This window comes from Myxocyprinus asiaticus, chromosome 1 (assembly GCF_019703515.2).
Source record: "Myxocyprinus asiaticus isolate MX2 ecotype Aquarium Trade chromosome 1, UBuf_Myxa_2, whole genome shotgun sequence".
Lineage (NCBI taxonomy): Eukaryota > Metazoa > Chordata > Actinopteri > Cypriniformes > Catostomidae > Myxocyprinus > Myxocyprinus asiaticus.
In genome coordinates, this window is record NC_059344.1 from 20,854,987 (window position 1) to 20,875,458 (window position 20,472).

At 39.5% G+C, this 20,472-nt stretch overlaps 1 protein-coding gene across 1 annotated transcript in view; it reads left to right on the forward strand.

Annotated features, from left to right (window-relative positions):
• Nucleotides 1-17,822: 17,822 nt before the first annotated feature.
• The window catches only part of LOC127440888 (5-hydroxytryptamine receptor 2C-like), a 194,300-nt gene continuing 191,650 nt past the window's right edge, over nt 17,823-20,472 (forward strand). Inside the window, exon 1 of the mRNA XM_051697973.1 lies at nt 17,823-17,935. The gene's annotated coding sequence lies outside the window, so the exon portion shown is untranslated. The remainder of the gene's footprint in view (nt 17,936-20,472) is intronic.

The following is a 20,472-nucleotide window of genomic DNA, read 5'->3' on the forward strand; positions in this document are numbered from 1 at the left end:
GTCCTTCACTTGCATGCACCTTGCAGATTCAGAACTTTGCTTCATAAAAAAATCGCTAACACTTGGTGTGGCAAACTTACATTTAGCAGCATCCACCTTTTTGTATGAACATGCTGCGCTATGTCAGTGTGGCCTCCATAGGCGACAGAAAAGTGAGCTCCACAAATCTCACACCTCACTTTAATAGGCTCTGTCTGTGACTCCTTTTTTTAGAAATGTAAACTCTTTTTGAAGATCCTCATTAAACATACATGCATGCTTCCTGGACATTTTTCCAGCCACAATTTCATCTGTGTGCTCTTTCAAACTGACTCTTCAATCAGTTCACTAACTGGACGTCTATTGATAGGGGATTGTGATTAGATAGTTTAATCCAGTCATGTACTTCAAATAACACGGTGTGATTTTATTGGTTTTACAAGCCGTATCCTTGGCTCCCTTTGATTAGAATACTCACGTGAGAAAGCCACATAGGCGATAGAGACATTTTAGGAGAGGGGAAATATGGGACAAAACACAATTTTTTCAGAATAAGTAGGGACACTAGAAAAAGTGCTTGAATATGGCACTGTCCCAGGAAAAACGGGACGTCTGTCCACCCTACTTACAAGTCATGCGCTGTAGAGTAAAAGTGTTACATGTTATAAGATAGTATTGTGTGATGAACAAGGTGAAATTAAGAGCTTATGAATAAGAGTTTATGAAAAATCACAAGTTTTACTTATGATTTGTGTGAAAGGGAATAAATGTCATTGTTGTTGTAGAGCAGAGGTCGGCAACCTATGGCATGCATGCCACCATTGACACACAGAGTGGTAACCCCTTGCATGCGAACAACAACAAGAAAGAGGAGTTTTTTTAAACAGTATGAAGTCCATCGCACCTGCGATCTTTTGAACGGTTTGTTTCAATGAACTGGTTCAAAAAAACGATTCACCCGTTCATTTACATCATCATGTAATATCACTATATATAATGCTAATATGCCGGCGTCGTAGAATACATGCACAAACACATTCAATAAAGCCATATGTAAGGGCATATTGCTGATTATAACATGGTATTTAATTAAGTTATAATTATAAGGGTGTTTATTGTCATCAGTGTTTCATTCAGTGATCTTACAATACATCCTACATTAAAGTTTTGCATCTAAAGCACCCAATACTGACACTGATTTACAAACGTGGATGTTCTACACATGTTTAAAGCATAAAAAGTGATTAAACTAGTCTTAATCAACTCACCCTTTTTTACAGAAACCATGATCCAGCTCATCACAACTTCAGATATAATCTGCATGCACAATACTCTGAAGTAAAATTTGTTTACATCTCGACTGAAACGTTTCGCCCCCTCATTCAACTCATGCACGCTCATCAGCTGCTCACTGATCAGCAGTTCTCAGTATTATGTCCGAAAGAGGCGATTCTCAGTTCAGTGCACTGTTGACTCGTGAACTGCTGTCCTCGGATCAGTGTGCTGTTGACTCGAGAACTGCTGCGAACGACTCAATGTACTGTTGACTCGAGAGCTGCTGTCCTCGGATCAGTGTACTGTTGACTCGAGAACTGCTGTCCTCGGATCAGTGTGCTGTTGACTCGAGAACTGCTGTCCTTGGATCAGTGTGCTGTTGACTCGAGAGCTGCTGCAAACGACTCAGTGTACTGTTGACTCAAGAGCTGCTGTCCTTGGATCAGTGTACGGTTGACTCGAGAACTGCTGCGAACGACTCAGTGTACTGTTGACTCGAGAGCTGTAGACTGGATCATCTTCATACGTTGATTAAACAGTGATACAATCAAGTCATAAACATATTTCCAGTATGTTTTATTTGTTACACTCTCTGTTGTTCAGCAAAATACACCTGAAACATACATTTCACCCCTTAATCACACACATGCTCAATGTCAGCAGCTCTTCGGTTCTCAGAATGTCGGACACCTCTAAAAGAGGTGATTCTCAGTTAAGTGTACTGTTGACTCGGGAACTGTTACGAGCGACTCATTGTACTGTTGACTCGAGAACTGTTACAACCTGAGCGTTCAGTCCGATTTGTGAACTAGTTGGAGCGGTTCATTGCAAAGAAGAGTTGGCAAAAGCAGATATCACCAGTTCTAGGTTCATATTATTCCCGGTTATCAGCTCATTTCGATTCAGAGTGTCAGGCACATCCGAGAGAAAGGTTAAGATAGAGTAACTTGTGGATCAGTGTTGACTCGAGATGCGAACTGTTTCAAATGATTCAGTCTGATTTGGTGAACTAGTTCAACTCGTTCACTAAAAAGAACCGGTTCAAAAGAACGATTCATTCACGAACTGGACATCACTAATACCAATCAATCTCTTGATTGTGATGAACCCTAAAGTGTGATTAAACTGCACTTGCGTGTGCAAAACATTCACAGTTCATGAGGTTCTGATATCACAACTCAGATTAATTTTGGTGAATTGCACGTGTAAATGCATCCACTTTGTGTTGGCCAGGCTGCGCCACTGAATGGATGACATTTTCATAGTTTAATTGTTGCTTTTGAAGATCCTCAGTGGAACATTCACAAATTATGCTAGAAAAACATGGATCATCAGGTTTGGCACTCTTCATCCAAACTGTTATGCTGATGATATAATTTGTTATGATAAATAAGCTGCATTAAATTAGAAAAATGCAACATGGAAATATTTTTACAACTCACGAGTGGGCTCAAACTTTTGAAACACACACATATACATACATTAATATTGGCACAGCGATTAACAAGGAATATTAAAAATGGCCCTCCATGTCGAAAAGGTTGCCCACCACTGTAGCACTTCTAGTGTTGATTTTACATTGAAAGTGTTGCAGTACGTTCAACAAACCACATAAATATTATTTCGCAAAAATGTAGGTATACTGACATCATGTTATGAGACCAGGTTTAACATTTGGGAGTCAGAGTGCAAAGGGGTGCTTAAAGGGTGCTTTTGAAGAACTAGTTGCTGGTTTTGCCAATGTTTAAGTTCATGACATTGAATTTTTGAGATACAACTTAAAAACTACATAATGCTTTGTTTTCAGAGTTATATTAATGAAATAGAAGGTACTTGTTACATTTGGACTGACAGTACAAGTGTCTGTACACTGATTTATTGCTCCAAATATACTTTATTGGCTTACACTTGCTTGCAACATTTAGACCATTAGGTCTTCATCAGGAAATAAATTAATAAATACATGAATAAATGCAATAATAAATAACAATAATAATAATCTTGCAACTTGTGCATTTCTGTGACTGAGGTAAAAAAAAAAAAAAAAAAAGCAGCAGAAAAAGCCTAAGAAAACAGCAGCACACACATACTTAGAGACACACATTTTGGGAATCTCGAAACGGCAGCAATGTTACAAAATACTCAGAAGTCATGCATTTTTGTAAACATGTAACAGAAACTTCACTGGAAAAAAATTACATTTATAAACACATAGCGACTGGTACAAATTTGATTAATTAATGCTTAACAACCTTACCAGAAAACATAGGCAAACATTACAGCAGGTAAACAACTTCACCAAACAGTTAAAAAAGTTAAAATCCATGAGGAGAGTGATTTCACGCTGCTGCTGAACAGCTGTTGCAGTCGCATCCTGCTTCTCCGACACTCGCGCCACAGCCAGATCTTCTTTTTGAGCTTACGGACATGACATAACCACGCAAGGACGAATAACGTACACCGGCGATTTTGCGCCAAATCATTCCTGACAGCTCTAAATAAAAATCTCTATTGTAGACTTACCGGAGAGAATCAGGGTAAAGCAAAAACATGGTTATTTTCTCATTCATTAAATTTAGTTCAATTCTAAAAATAAAATTAAAAACATCTTAGTGCAACTTTAAATAAGTTTTACCATAACATCTTCAGGAAGAGCTGGATGGTATCAAGCGTTAACCCCATAAGCCCCTCTTCCTTCTGTCTAAACCCTAATCTATGCCTGCAAACACATCGCTTGTTTTGAACATTTGTACATTTGTAGATAAATGTTTTTAAAGGAGTGTTTATGTATTGGCTTGTAGGGACGTGTTTCAAATCTTGTTTCAAGCTTTTATAAATTCAATGATTTATATTCTTCCTTTTACTACGAAAAGTGCTGAGAAGTACACTGTAAAAAATGTCCTTTTAAATTACGGTAAAAAAATGGCAGCTGTGATTGCCAGAAATTTGCGGTAAAAAATACGGTAACCACATTTCAGGCTTTAAGGGATGTAATTTTGATGCCTGTATATCTTAAGGTGCATTACCGCTTCTTATATTACGTATTAAATGATAAACTTGCTATATTAACCTTCTGAAACTGTAAAAATCTGCTTTTTACTTTATAATGTATTGTTACTCACTGTAGTAATTACAGAAGAGCACATGACGACATGAAGTTCCCCAATAGTGGTTCTTCCAGGAGCAATGACCAATAAACATGTAGAGACAGTGCTCAGTGTCACTCACACAAACAATAAACACCGTCAGGGTAACACATGTGAAATTAAGATAATGTAATAAACATTAACTAAACTACATCAAATATAAAACAGAACACCCCAATGTACGTAACTGATATTAAAAATAAGAAGCATAACTATTCCCATAAAATATAATGAAATGTGATGGGTCATGCAGGGAATTCTGGGAACACGCGATTATTGTTTTTTACTGTAATTATATACATTTTTACCGTTAATTATATAGGAAAATCATACTTTTTACATCTACAACATTTTACCATAAACTACATGTATTGTCTTTTTAAATATATTAAAATGTTTTACCGTATATTTTAAGGTAACTACCCGCTAAGCAATTAATGTTTTTTTTTGTTTTTTTTTTTACTGTAGCATTTTTACAGTCTTTTACTGTTAAATTTACAGACATTTTTTTACAGTGTATCTTAGATCAAGTTCAACAAATCCTACTTAAATATGAACCATGGAGACACCAAAGCACAAGCAGAATTTCCAATTTTTGTAAATATTTAGCTGTAGAGAACTGATTTAATCTCAGATATCTGGGAATAGGTTCTGCTATATCCTATTTGTAAAAGCCCCAGACATCAAAAAGTCACAGTCAATTAATGTTCTTTAGAATTAGGATGTTACCTGTGGGATTTCAGTTGAATAAATCCGAGACAAAGCAAAAGCAACACCAATTCCTGTGCAGCTCCCAAAGACCTGTCATATCCCTGCAAGGAGCAGAAAGAAAAGGGTTAAGACAGATATGGATATACATAAAAAGAAAAAACTAAAAAGAAAAAGTGACAGGGTGAGAGGGAGGGATGAGGAGCTCTATGAAAGCATAAAACAAAGAAAAGGAGTCATGTAGCAAGACAACACACAGTGACACAATCAGAGAGATACAACACAAAATGACAAGTCGGACACCAACAGAACAAAGATGTGGCAAGATGATGTCATTGCATTCCTGAAGAGCATCAGCGTGTCAAAACAATGATAAATATTGCATCCAACATGTTACATTTCTGTATTTTATTTCTGTAATCTTTTATTCTGGTGAGAGATGTGCTGGCTTGCCTTGTCTCTCTGCAGGGTCCAGGTGTACTGGAGCTTGTCACAGTTGTTATCTCCAACCAGGCAGGAGGGGCTGGCCTCCCACTAGTGGGATGCTGGGATTCTGGGTTTCACTTTGAGGATGATGCTTGAAGCAGGTATTGTTTTAGCATGTGCTGTATCATTGTTTGGCACAGCTGGCTCTGCTATTATTCAGATATAGAGGAGAGATATGGAGGTGTGGTGGTTTGTATGGTCTGTCTGACAGATAGCATGTTTGACCAATGGGAGCCATTGCATGGGGCTGTACTGATATGGGCTCATGCTTTCATACTAGAATAATGGAACATGGGATCTGCACTCTGATCATCTTGACAAAATGACATCTGGAACCTGTTCATATTTTCTCATTAACTAATCACATCAGGTTGCCTGATAAGGGAACAAAGAAACAGGCAGTGTGTGTGAGAGAAAGCGAGAATAAGAATTAGTCTGTGTACAGTGGTGGGCGTTGTCAGGGGTCTGGTAGAGAAAAGCTGACTTTCTGCAACGTATACACACACACATACACTGACTGACACAACACAGCTGTTTCTCTGCAGAGACCGTTCATTGTCCATTCTTCATAACTGGAATGTATTTTTTTCAGAGCCAACAAAGCGTTTTTTTTGTTGTTGTTTTTTTTTTTTTTTGCATGATTGCTAACGTTTGCAATATTGTCAAAGCATATAAAGTATGTATAGTACAAAAACAGACAATATAAAAAATAAAAAGGTGAAAAAGAAATATAAGAAATAAAGGGAAAAATAAAAGACAATGTAAAAATAATACAATAAAATAATAAAATAAAATGCAGTTTAATAACAGTATAAATAGTAAAACAAAGTAGCAAAATAAAGGGAAAAACAAAAGGCAGGCAAGGGTTTAGTACACAGGCAGACAGTCTAGAAAGGCAAACCAAGTAAATCTGAGAGGCAGTGGGGTAATCCAGTAAACAGGCAATAAATCCCAAAACACACTAGCAGGCTGGGAAATACAAAGAACAGGCAGGAGTCGAAACACAGGGAAACACAGGGAAACACAGGGAAACACAGGGAAACACAGGGAAACACAGGGAAACACAGGGAAACACAGGGAAACACAGGGAAACACAGGGAAACACAGGCCAGGGAAACAAAACTTCACAATGAATGGTATAAACAGGGAACTTAAATAGACAGAGTTAATGTGGAACAGGTGGGAGAGTAATCAGTCTGACCAGAGGATTATGGGAAATGTAGTTTGTGAAATGTTAGTATTCTCGAGATGGCGACCTCTGGTGGCGTACAGGAGAGATAGCAGGCGCAGCAGGTGTAACAAGTATATACAAGTGTATATAGTACAATAACAGACAAAACAGAAATTAAATAAGGTGATGTAAATAAATAAATGTAAGAATGAGGGGCAATTAAAAGAAAGGGTAAAGGTAAAAATAAAATAAAATATAAATTGACATAGGTGTTCTTGTTCCATAGGATGGGCCCTCAATGTTTTATTATTATTATTAATAATAATTTTTTCATCATCTGTTAGGTTCAGTGTAGGGCTTTCTGGAAACATTTTTTGGATATTTAATTTTTTTTGTTGCTTAAGCGATTCAGCCTTTCTGTTCAGATTTCGTGCATGACCGTATAATGCAAACATACCCTTTTGTGGAGTGTGTGTCTATACACATGGATACAGTTACCTGAAATCAGAGATCAAACGGTAATGCAAACTCAGTTCACATTAGATAAACATTTTTGCCCTTTCCTTTGACAGAATCTAAGATAGGAAAGAGGAAGCATTTGGTGTCTGAGCTGAATAAGCTGCCGTGTTGTCAGATTTAATAGTACATGTTGTTTAATCTCATTTTCTCTCCTTGCACTGGTGAATCTGTCCTAGGGGAGCAAACCAAATTACAACACAGTGCGCTTGCAGAGGATTTTTACAGGTCTTCTTCTTCATCTCTCTCTATCTTCTTTTTGTTCTTACCTCACTCCTATCTTTCTTTAAGCACTCTACCGTTCTACAGAAAGTGCAAATTGACCCTAGTGGCAAGAAGAACTGGCAATTCAGGGCTTAACCACTGTCTGCCCCAGAAACCTGTGTATGGAGGACTCTGCGTGGTTTTGCTTAGATACATTTAATGTGTGTGCCCCCATTTTTAATTTTTTTTTATCCATTATTTTCCTTTGGAAGCAAAACTAGGACAGTCTCTTATCTATGAAGTCTGCAGTGGATGATTTGAGATAATGTAGTGACCCATTCAAATGTGAGAAAAATAACTCTCTGTGTTTACCTCAGCGAGGCCAGAGTTCTTGCAAGGGCATTTGGCAAGTTAAATACGGTGAGAGAAAATCAGGTATTTATAATCCATTTTTGAGATTCTAAATCTCTTTCACAGACATACACATAAATAGTGACGTATGCAGGTTTCTTTTGGGTTAAGGACATTGAAATGTATCTAACATAAAGGTCTGTAGAGATTAAACAGGATGGTTTACCCATAGATGCCCCACATGATATAAAATAATCCTCTGCATCTGAGAGGATTACCCAGGCAGGACTGGTATCTGAACTGGGAGAGGTCTGGAATGACATTTTGGGTGTGTTGTACTAGGTTTTCTGAAGGTTTTGCTGAAGCTCATCATGTTGATAATAAACTTTAATTCAACACACTTTATTAGAGATTTACTCAGATACTCTTATTTTCAACATTTTAAATTTAAAATAATCAAAAATTTGTTTCACTGTGAGCAGGTAATGCATTTTTGATACAAAGGGTTTTATTACAATGTTATTATCCTCCGGAACTCAAGAGTCCAACATAAGCTCTGCTCTCCAGACCACTGACAGCATGCTCACCTAGGTCTCACTGTCAGAGTCTTGACTGGAGTTTAGGATCAGCTGGAATGGATTAAGATGAATGAAAATGTCGAGCCCCTTGGCTCAGTGATTGGTATAGTTCAGTTCTCACCTCCAGTAAAGTATTTGCATAAATACATGGAGTATTGCTCTGCAATCAAATGAAGTTGTTAAAAGATTCTCAAAACATTAAAAAAAATTATAGGATTCTGAGACAAATGGAGGCAAAATGACATTTCACTTCTTGGTAGGCAACAAAAAAATTTTGTGTGATGTTTTACCTTGTATTAAAAATCATTTACAAATGAGTTCAATCTTTCAGTTTAACCTTGTGCGACCCTGCGGACTAGCTATTTTGGATTTGCTGTACGCAACGCATAATTTAAATTAATTTAAACCCATTGCATACTGTTCAGGACACTCTAAGGAGTCATTTAAGGGTTAAACTTCTGACGCACGGAGTCACACGACCAAACACCATGGCGTTGATTTCCGTGAAATGCTTCTATGGGTGCAGCGCCAACAAAAGTGCCTCTGGTAAGAAACCTCTTCTAATTTGTACACTGAAACCTGTTTTGTTATAAAGAGTAGCGTTTCTAGTTTCATTTGATATGCTGCTTCCTTATCAACCAGGAAGTACCACATGTGGAAAGAAGCCCCCACAGTAGGTCCTACCCAGAGGGGAGGAACTCTCCAAACGTGCCGACTGGTGGCAGAGCAGGCTCTGCCCAAGGGAAGACACAGGTTTGCCATCAGGGAAACCGTACCGTGGAAAATACATCACATGGGGTTACCCACAGGCAACCAACACATATGGAGCACCTATCCCAGTACAGGGGCTGACCTGACAGGGCATAATAACGTACATACTGGGCCTGGAATTGAATTTCTCTGCCGAATTCGCCTGCCGCAGGGCTGAGGAGGAAAGACATCCAGGTTTCACCAGTCCCGGGAACTCACGTGGGCAAAAAAAGCGCATGTTTTCCCCTCAGGGAGGGGAAAGGCGCTATGTGTAAGTGGTACACCCAGCCAGCTGCCTGCATACTTATCTGTTCATATCTGCCAACACACAGGACGAAACTGGCTCAACCCGTAGATTATAAAATCTCGCAACGGTATTGGATGTCATCCAGCCCGCTGCTCTACAGATGTCTGCTAGAGGGGCACTGTTCACCAAGGCCCAGGAGGAAGCCACACTCCTAGTGGAGTGTGCTCGTACTCCCAGGGGGGACAGCGCGCCCTTGGCCTGGTATGCCAAAGCGATGGCATCCACGATCCAGTGGGCAATCCTCTGTTTGGAGACAGCCTTCCCCTTCTGCTGTCCCCCAAAAGAGACAAATTGCTCGGAGTGTCTAAAGCTCTCCGTGCGGTCTAAGTAAATACGCAAAGTGCGTACCGGACACAGCAATGACAAGGCTGGGTCTGCCTCCTCCCGGGGAAGCGCTTGCAGGTTCACCACCTGATCCCTAAAAGGGGTAGTGGGAACCTTGGGCACATAGCCAGGCCGGGGTCTCAGGATCACGTGAGAGTATGCCGGACAGAACTCTAGGCACATATCGCTGACAGAGAACACCTGCAGGTCCCCAACCCACTTGATGGAAGTGAGCGCAGTCAGGAGGGCCATCTTCAATGAGAGGGCCTTTAGCTCGACTGACTCCAGAGGCTCAAACGGGGAACTCCGCAGGCCCAGCAGGACCACAGAGAGATTCCATGAGGGAACGAGGCACGGCCTAGGAGGATTCAACCTCCTGGCACCTCTAAAGATCCTGATGATCAGGTCGTGCTTCCCCAAGGACTTACCGTCCACAGTATTGTGGTGTGCCTCTATAGCGGCCACATACACCTCCTCACCCCGGGTCGCCCATCTCAGGGGCGCTTCGAAGCCTTCCTGGGGTTCTTGGCGCCGGACCGTGGGACAGGGGGCGTCAGCTTCCTGTGGGGTGCTCTACGCCGGGGCCAACCTGTTGGCATGGGCTGTGGCAGAGTCGGTGTTGCTGCCACAGGAGGACGCCCTCGGTGATGAGCAGATGGGGTGCGGGATCTTGAACCACACCAGGGCAAGATGCGCTGGATAGCCTCCGTCTGCTTCTTGACCGTCAAGAACTGCTGGGCAAAGTCCTCAACGGTGTTGCTGAACAGGCCAGCCTGGGAGATGGGGGTGTCAAGAAAGCGAACCTTGTTGACATCCCTCATTTCCACCAGGTTAAGCCACAGGTGGCGCTCCTAGACCACCATAATGGACATCGCCTGCCCGTGAGCCCGCGCCATGACCTTCGTCGCCCGTAGGGCTAGGTCGGTCATCGAGCACAGCTGATGCATCACTCCCGGGTCAGGACCACCCTCGTGCAGCTCTTTCAGTGCCTTGGCCTGATGAACTTGATATTTGATATTGATCGACACAACGTCAAGTGAGTGACAGATAGGGAAAGGAATATTCAGGGATCAATGAAAGTTAAGCTCAATCAACAGTATTTGGGGCACAATGTTGATTACCACAAAAAAAAAAAAAAATTGAATCTTCCCCCCTTTTCTTTAAAAAAAGCAAAAATTGAGGTTACAGTGGGGCACTTACAATGGAAGTGAATGTCGCCAATTTTTTGGAGGGTTTAAAGGTAGAAAAGTGAAGCTTAGAATTTGATAAAAGCACTCGTGAATTCTTGTGTATTATTTGAGCTGAAAAGTTGTTTTAATTGTCGTTATCAGGATAATGGGGTTTACAGCATTATTTTGTCATGGCAACATAGTTAGAAAATGGGAATCCGACTGCGATGCAGATGCAGAATTTGAGGTTCGGACCTGGTTTGAAGTTTGGATGTGTTAAAATATTTCAACTCATTCGACTGTGATGTATTCATTAAAATCTATGAGCGCAAAGTGAGAAATATCAACAGTTTTTGTCTAACACCTGCTACTTCGACAGATTGGACGGTTATGAATGTAGAAGTCAGAAATTATTATTCATGTTACAAACATATCACAAAATGTATTTGTAATTAATTGTGTGATAAAATGTTTGCATGTACTGTATCATTTATTTCTGCACAGGCAAAACCTTCATATTTAAATCATATGTATGAATTTCTACTCCATATTTGCTGAATTATTGTTGTTGTGAATTCTCATAATAACTGGGACTGTATAATAATAATTATTATTATTAATTCCAAGTGAATATTAATATTACTAACTTTATTCGAATCTGCCACTAGGTCAAGAGCACATACACTAATCACTGTGCTCAAACAGAGAGTGTGTGTTTAAGGTTGTTCGGTGTGTGAGGTGGTTGTTTCTGTCACTGACTTCACCCACTGAATTCACCCCCAATGCTTACCATGCTATTTTTTTAGAGTGTGGGCTCAGAAAAGGCCTATTGAGTCACATACGACAGGGAAGAAAGGGAACCGAGAAGAAAAAAGGTTCAGATATGATAAGTATGAAGGTATGTCCTGTTCTGCAGTGCATGATGCAGACTGGATTCAAACCCACATCTTGATGACCATAATAACATGGACGATCTTAAATGTTGTGACAGGACATTATAATTGTGCTATTATATTACACAGAGAAATATTCTTTAGAATATTTAGAATACATGGAGGCTTTGTTGTGTTTGGAACATGCCGAGAGCTTTGGTATATCCAGTTTTATTCTCTTGTATGATATATTTGCATGTGAGACAACTTGGGTGGGAATGAGAGGAGGTAGAAGGGGAGAATTTGCATTGTGACAAATAATCTTTCTCTCTTTCTCTCTCTCTCTCCCTGCTGCTCTTTCTTCTCTCTCTCCCTCTCTCTCTCTCTCTCTCTCTCTCTCTCTCTCTCTCTCTCTCCCTTTCACATGAGCACACACACCTCTCTGTACATTTTGCTTGCCAGTGAAGAAGCCTCAAGCATGCCCTATTCAAATGAGGAGCTTCTCTGTAACACAAATCATTCTGAATGCCATGTATTGCTGCAGCTGGGAAAACACTTCCAGGAGATCAATGAGGACATCCATTAAATGGGGTGGTGGTTGGGTTTGCATGCTTCGCCTGTGGTGTATTCAGTTGTGCATGAAGAAGGGGTTGAGGGTCAGTGGGACTTTATAAAGTTTTTTTTGCAGTGCTGAGCATGAAACCAGGCCCTTAGGGCACAGACTTAGCTGCCTGGTAGAGGCTGTTCCAGAATCAGTTCTGCTAATCACACTCTGAGCATTTAATCAGTAAAGGATTGACTATAAAATTGAGCCCAGATCTGCATTAAAGAAAAGCTATGTAAACAGTCAGCCCTGGTCTGATTTAGAGTCCAAATGTGATCCTTTATGCATGAGTGCTCTGCTCTCACGGATGAGCATGAAGACAAATCCAGAGTTTTATATGCAAAATAAAGCACTATTAATAAAGAATTGCAGGGCACGGTCTCTGTACTGAGCCTTCACTGAAATAACATGTTTATTTGTAAAATTAGCTCAGTGACGAGATAATAGGCTATACATGGCATGTGTAAGTGCGACATAAAGACATGTCCTCGGATGACATGCTCAGATGAAAACAACATAATTTTTTCTGTTTAGATGGCCAAAAAAGGATGATAGCAAAACAATTATGTCCAGTTACTCATCATTACTATTCCAAGAAGATAGCCCATTTTCATGATTTCCTCTCTTACATAAACTGAGAGCTCACTTCATTTGTGTTTTCTAGGTGTGAGTTAACTTTGAATCACCTAAAACCGCCAGCCTGACCATTTAAGAAGCGTGGAGAATATAATACTCTTTTCCCATCCTGAACACAGTTATTGTGTGAACACCGTTTTCCAGCATTTTGCCACTGTTTTGGGCTATTTGCAGAATAAGGCAATGGGTTCAGCCAGCAAAAGAAAGCTGTAATCATAGCTTCAGGTGTCTGGGAGAGAGTGGCTTTTCAGACCGAAGATTGTTTATTACAAGCCATTATTCCTCATCTTTTACAATTCTGGGCATCTTTACATTTCCTTGGTAAACAGTGTGGTACCATAATGTGTAAAATGTTGCTTCTATAACTGACTTCACCCATAGAATTTACCCTACGGGTTTTAATGTGCTTCTTTAACATAAATCTGTGTGGGCCCAAAAAAGGTCTATAGTGCCATTTGCAACAGGAAAAAAGGGAACCCAAGGAATAAGGTTATGATCTCTACCTTTATTTCTCTGGAATGTCCTATCCTTCTACAAATCCCTTAATGATAGGTGTGTGTGCAGCAGGGAGTCAATGGGATGTGTGCACAAGTGCATGCATTTGGGGGTGGAAAACAGGAAGAGTTGTTTGATGTACCTTTCCTTAAAATGGGGAAAATTTGCCTTCAAATATCCCTCGTCATTGTTGAGTAGTCTAATGATCCTGTCTGCTGGCTAAGGTGGAAAGGGAGGCAGGATTACTCTTCAGCCATTTTGATGTGCTCTGTGTGGGAGTGTGTGTGTTAGTGCGTGTGGTCAGGGAAGATGATCCTGTGAGGTCCGGCCCATTAGACTTACAGGCAACCTGGGGTCTCCAGGGGTCTGCACTCATCACCTTGCATAAAGGCCACTTACTCAGACGTTAATGCATACAGTAGGAAGCACTTGATGGAGTTATTCTTCATAAGGTAGGAGTTCCGCTTTTATGATCATTTGGGACAATCCCCCCCCCCCCCCCCCCCCGCCCCCCACCAAAATCTTTAATCATTATGTGTACATGCATACTTAGGACCATTTCACAACTTTGAAACCCTTGTAGTGCAAGTAATAAGTGCTGGCTTTTATGATTGCATTTGAGACATTTGAGTTGGATTTGAATGACCTTTCAAATCCTATAATCTTCATTCATATCATAAACCTGCTCAAGTTTAATGCTCTACTCCTCATGCCCTCCAACCCTTGCGGAGTTTCATTTGTCCAAGTCTGGCTTTAGCGTGAAGTTCAGGTCCCTGCTGTTGTCACAAATGATATGTCAGGAGCACGAAGAAGCCATTCGTAGGAGCCATGCTGGTCTGTATAATTTAACACATAGCACTCAGCACTTGGCCGGTGCAAAAATGCTCAACTGCAGATCTTATCTAATCATATTCCGCTATACACAGCACCATGCAGTCATTGATAATTGGCTCCTTTAAAATGTGTTTTGTTAGGTATGATTAGTCATACCCCATAAGAGAGCTAGCGCTCTTGTCCATAAGAGGTTTGACCACACTTGAGTCACTCTGATATTTGGGTGAATCACACCAGTGGGGTGTCCAGACTTTTCTGACTGGGGTGGCCCATGTGGGGCACAGACTCATTCAAGGGTGTTATGAAGCGTAACTCAACATCCCTGATGATGATAATAATAATAATAATAATAATACGTACATTTTCAGGAATTTCAATACTCGAATGTTTAGTTGAATAATTGAATAATTGTTATTAAATGTAAATAATGCAAAACACAGTAGACTCCAGATAGCTTGTAATTTTTTTTTAATTATGTATTTATTTTCAGCATAATTTTTATGTATGTAGTGTCTATTAAAACTGCATAAATGTTATGGACACTGCTAATATGGTCACTGTCTCTTTAAGAACAGCGCATCATGTAACATTGAATACAGGGTAGTTCTGTGCAGTTTTGGAGGGATGAATCAACCTTGGTGTGACACAATTCTATCAAGTAGGCAATTGTTTTGTTTTGAAACAGTTAAGATGTTAAAGGTATTTCGTAATCTTATCATAGGCCTACACATAAAGAATGTGCATAGATTTCAGTTTTGTTCACTCAATATAGCCATATTTTGAGACTGCCAAATGTAGTTTGATTATTTCATTAAACGTTGCTTTAAAAACAAACAAACAACAACAACAAAAAAAAAAAACTTAATTTACTTAATTTTATATTAAAACTGTTTTCTGATCCCCCAAAAATGTATTTTGATACTTTTCTTAAGAGACATACTAGGTTAGATGAATTAACACTGAATGCATTATATTACGAAAGTAAATAAATATAGGCTATACTGTATAAAAAGTTAATTTCTGAAAAAAATACAAATTGAGCCCATTAATTTGGATAACTCCAAAACATGACTATAAGCAATGCCTGTAGAAATTGCAGAGCTGGGTGTGTCACACATGAATCTATCTGAAAATGCATTTACTAGCTGTGCTGATTAATTTATAATATTAAACTTGAGTATATATAAGGATTTTTAGGAGAAATGTATAGGAATATTTGCCAAAAAACAACTGAAGTGTAATTGTGTTTGTAATGCTTACTCTCTAGAATTAAAAAGATGGACAATCCATTCATATTATGTTATTTTATTTATACTTCTGGAAAACATGTCCCAAAATGCGAGGCTGCGCTTTTCCTAACCAAAAGATTTTCTCTTTATTTTCTCTTTAAATAAATAAATGCTATACAGAATAAAGTGCTTCAATTCAAATGCAACAGCCAGCATAATCTGAAGTTGTGAAATGCGTCTTTTCATTTTCTGGTGTCTTATCATTGACAAACATTAACTTCAGACACTTGCAGAGCTTCAGAAACCAAACAACAATAGTTAAATTGCTCCAGGTCAGCACAGATTCACTGGCTTACCAGCATGTCAATTCGAATTGGACTACATTTGCCTGGGATTATTCTTTCAAGGCATTTGATAGAAGATAAGACGCTGAAATCTTTACTGTCATGGGAACGCGCAGTCCAGAAAAAGTCTGGAAAAATTACTGATATGACCGCTTTGGACGGGATTAAAATCAAAGAGAAGCTCTAGTTACATTGCCCCACATCCTTGTTACTTTGACCTGCGCTCTTCAACGCTCTTATCATCCCTTCCTCCATGTCTTCTAGCAGGTGAGTAAACTTGGGCGGTGAACAGGAAAGTTTAGCACAACAGAAAATGCACTGCTGAGACAGAAAATGCTCATGACAGAAAAAGCACGAAGTACAGCAGTGATTATAAAACATAAGGCTAAGTCTAATTAACAGGACAAAAGGCATCCCAACTCTAACTCCATCGGGATGTGGGAAACGGCTCGTAAAATCGGGACCATCCCAGTTTTATAGGGGACTTGTCACCCTAGTTGGGATATAAGAGAGTAGGCTACTGGCCTGTTCACTTCAAACACTGGTGACGGGACGGTTTATGATATAAATTGTTGTACGGTGTTTGCAGTGAATGGAACCGTTGTTTATAGTGAAATAGTTCCCGATTTCTTCAGCCCGCTTCACGGGTCCGCTTCAGTGTCACAGTCTCACTGATCATGTGACATGTCATGCGATCTACGGTGTGCAATCAAGCCATATTTCATTTCGGATGACTGTTCGCGGTATTTCACCAAAGTCCTCTTGATTAACTGTAATTTCTTGACACTGCTTTCCACTCCGATTTAAACCAACATGGCTCTAGTTGTATTGAAGGCCTGCCTCCAACTTGGGAAAGTAACTATCATTGTTCAGAATTTGGGGTGTCATTGGATTCTAGGGGTGTGACCAATCAAGAAAGGTCCGGATCATATTTCATGCCAAAATCAATCAATCAATCAATCAATAGAAAAATAAATAAAAAAATAAATAAAATAAAAGACATTCTTAAAGAAAACTAAACCTATTTTAGGACCATTAAGATTTCTGTATTGTGACAATTTTCATGATCATTAAGAATTTGTATTCATTAATTACACATTCATTTCCCCCATCCCTATTAACATAAAGAGAGGAGTCTTATTCTTATTACTTTAATATGAAATAATTTATGTAATAAAAATCATAATAACCGTAATTATTATTATTATTATTATTATTATTATTATTATTATTATATAATTAATATTTATGGACTTTTATCTTTAGTTTAGTTTAAACTTTATTATGCATTCTATTTGTTATAGAACAGAATTATAATATAATTATAATCTTAGAATCTTAATTGTAATAACAATAATTTATGCTGATTTAAATCAAAAGATCTTTGTAAACCAGTTATTTTGCAGTAACAAGAATCTAATGAGAGTCATCACTGAGTAACTTGCATTACGTAATGAGGATTATAATGGGAGTGCCAATCTCAAACTTGGCACTACAATTCCACTCCATGCACAAATAGTAAGACTTATTATCAGATGATCTTTCTGTTTGATTTGCAATATTCTAAATGGTGCAAAAAGTCCTCAATCGTGCACTAATTGCACATTCCGAGTAATTAAAGCGGACCGTCCAGTTCTGTGAGATGCGTTCAATATAAACTCTGTCTGGCCACCACCCTCGCAACCCGCGGTCATGCGCAAGAACGCAGCTGCAAAGCAGAACGCTGGTGGACCACCGCGTCTGTTTGAAATGCGGCTGGTTGCAGACGATGACGACGCGCGCGCGCTCTCTCTCGCCGCTCTTCAGCCTGAATGAGCACGAGCCTCGTCCTGCCACGGGCTCGCGTTTTTGAGGAATTCGTGATAAATTAAAGTGAACGAACACCAAATAAGAGAGGACAAACGCGAGAATGCGTCCATGATCAGCAGGAGAGAGGGGAAACACAATTCTTTAATGGGTAAGTTAAGCAGTACTACAACATTTTGCTTTGCACGTGCGAGAAAACACTTGTAGCTGTGTCTATTTGTATGATTCGCTTTAGATGGATTATAAGATGTTTTCTTATAATTTCGCATTACCTCGTCCTTTGTAAATAATCATTTAAACAACTGCAATTGGTATCTTTCATGTGGTCGGTGACTCATTTGTAAAATAAAAATAAAAAAGTAAATGAAAGCCACAACGATACATGGTTTATAGTTACTTGTGCATGCAAATAAGTCTCATTTGAAAAGCAAATAGCAAATGATGAACACTTTAATAGACGTTAATCTACTGAGTAAATATAGACTTTTTAAATATAGCCATTTCATATGACTCTGTTTGGCTTCTCTTGGTTTGACAATTGTCCTTTTGCGCAGGTTAAAATGCATGTTGGAAATGCCATTACAGCTAATTTTAATGCTTGCATTATTGGAGTTTTGCTGTTATGTAGTTGAGAGATTAAGCTCATAGCCCGAGGCTGTACAGATATGCGCTGTGATGTGTAACAGAACTTTAGTCTTTGCTCCGCGCATCCATTACACATCTTATTAATCAAGTAATTTCAACTAATGAAGTCAAACATTTGCATGAAATAGAGTCATGACCTTATACAACTCACTACACAGTTATTCACAATTCACTGTTAATAGAGTGTAAATTGAATCCTCTTGTTGTGACATTTAAATGCTGCGTCTTTGCTATAAGAAATCCAGTTTTACATGTCAGATGCAATGATATGTAGAGGCACATTGATCAGCATGAACAGCATGTCATGTTAATTGCATGAGCTGTTACTGAGGCATGTTTGCCTTGAGCTGATTAAAAGTAATGACTGATTAATGAGCTTGTGCGTACTCGGTTCGATAAGTGGGATCGTTTTGAGCATCTGTCGTAAGTTGTGGATTCGTGGCTAGCGTTTTCGTGTTTGAATCACTATGTGTGGTGAGATTTTGCAACATTATGTCTCCACATTCCTTTCCGACGGAAAGAGAAGCAGGAGTTATGCGTAACTGGGACTTGGACAGGTGCGCACCCGAGACGCGGGCATTAGGTAAAAAAGTGGACAATGTAATAAGACGAGATGACGCAATACGGCTGACATCATCGGAATGCAGAGCTTCATGCATAATAGCGCAATATTTAACGTCGCTTAAGACCAAAATGAAGGAAATGAGTTGCATGACATCGTGTTATTGAAATGTTTACACTGCAAACATTTATCCAGACATTTAAGTCTGCTTTTTGAAAATGAAAATGATTGAAACCTTATCTCATTGTATTAGAGGAAGGTGTGTGTGTCTCAATGTGTGTGTTAATGCTGGATTTTTGCTACTGAATTTTTAAAACACCAGCCGTGAGGCAATTGAAGATGGAGCGTTAAATTAACTTTGTTAATCGATGTTGTCATCGCTCAGGTACTTTGCTTGCAATCTGATATTTTATACAACAATTACACACATCCACAAACACATATGCGTGCACGCACGCACGCACACACACACACACACACACACACACACACACACACACACACACACACAAGCCAACCCAAAACACCTGCAGACTCCATATGTAAAGAGTATATTTCTTTGCATGTGATTCTGTTTAATTCATACATCTTAAAATGTAAGCCTATTTTGTACATCTTAGCTGATCTGGAATCAACTTCCACAATGCCCTTTCTGATCACATCAGGTAATGTAGATAGGAAGACAACTGATTTAAAATCAACACACTGGAGATAAATTGATGATGTGACTCTGCAAAGGAGTGCATTCGGGTGGAGGGGCATTATGCTTTATGTCTTGATTCTCTGTGGGGCTTGTCTCATAAATATGAATTGGAGTGCCTGGTGCAGGTATTAGTAGGGCCCAGGACTGTGTTTAGTCAATGTTTTGTCAGAACTGATTGTACCCAGTTGGAAGGACTCGCCACCACAAATAAATAAAACCATCAAACCAATAGTTTTGGGGGACTGTAGTTGTGATTTGTTACTTTTGTTGGCGTAACCATTTGTTTTTCTTGACATTATTGTGAACCTCTGAATCGCTTTAATTACTTTATGTAAAACAAAAGCTGTCCAGACATCCACTGAACAGAAAAACACACAGGAATATATAGGCCTACATGCTTCCTGCCAGGCAAACATTTGCATGCATTCACAAGGGGAAATTCATTTTCTGCCTGTCTGCCTTTTCCTCTCTGTCTGTCTTTCACATTCACCCATCTCATCTGATCTTGTCATCGTGTACTTCGGTACCCATGTCCCTGGATTACAGCCCCAGAGACAAGCTTCAGAAATAACCCACCTGTCATAGTGTTACTCCCTGGGGACTATAGACATCCCAGGTTCTTTGCCACAGTGTAAGGGAGTTTTTCTGACCTTCCCCTCCCTGAGTCTGTCTTTTGTAGGTGTCAAAATACAGGTGAGACCCCATATGTCACTTTTCTTCCCTGGTAGCATCAGTGCCGGGATGAATCACTCAAAGGAGCATTCTTGATGCCAAGAGG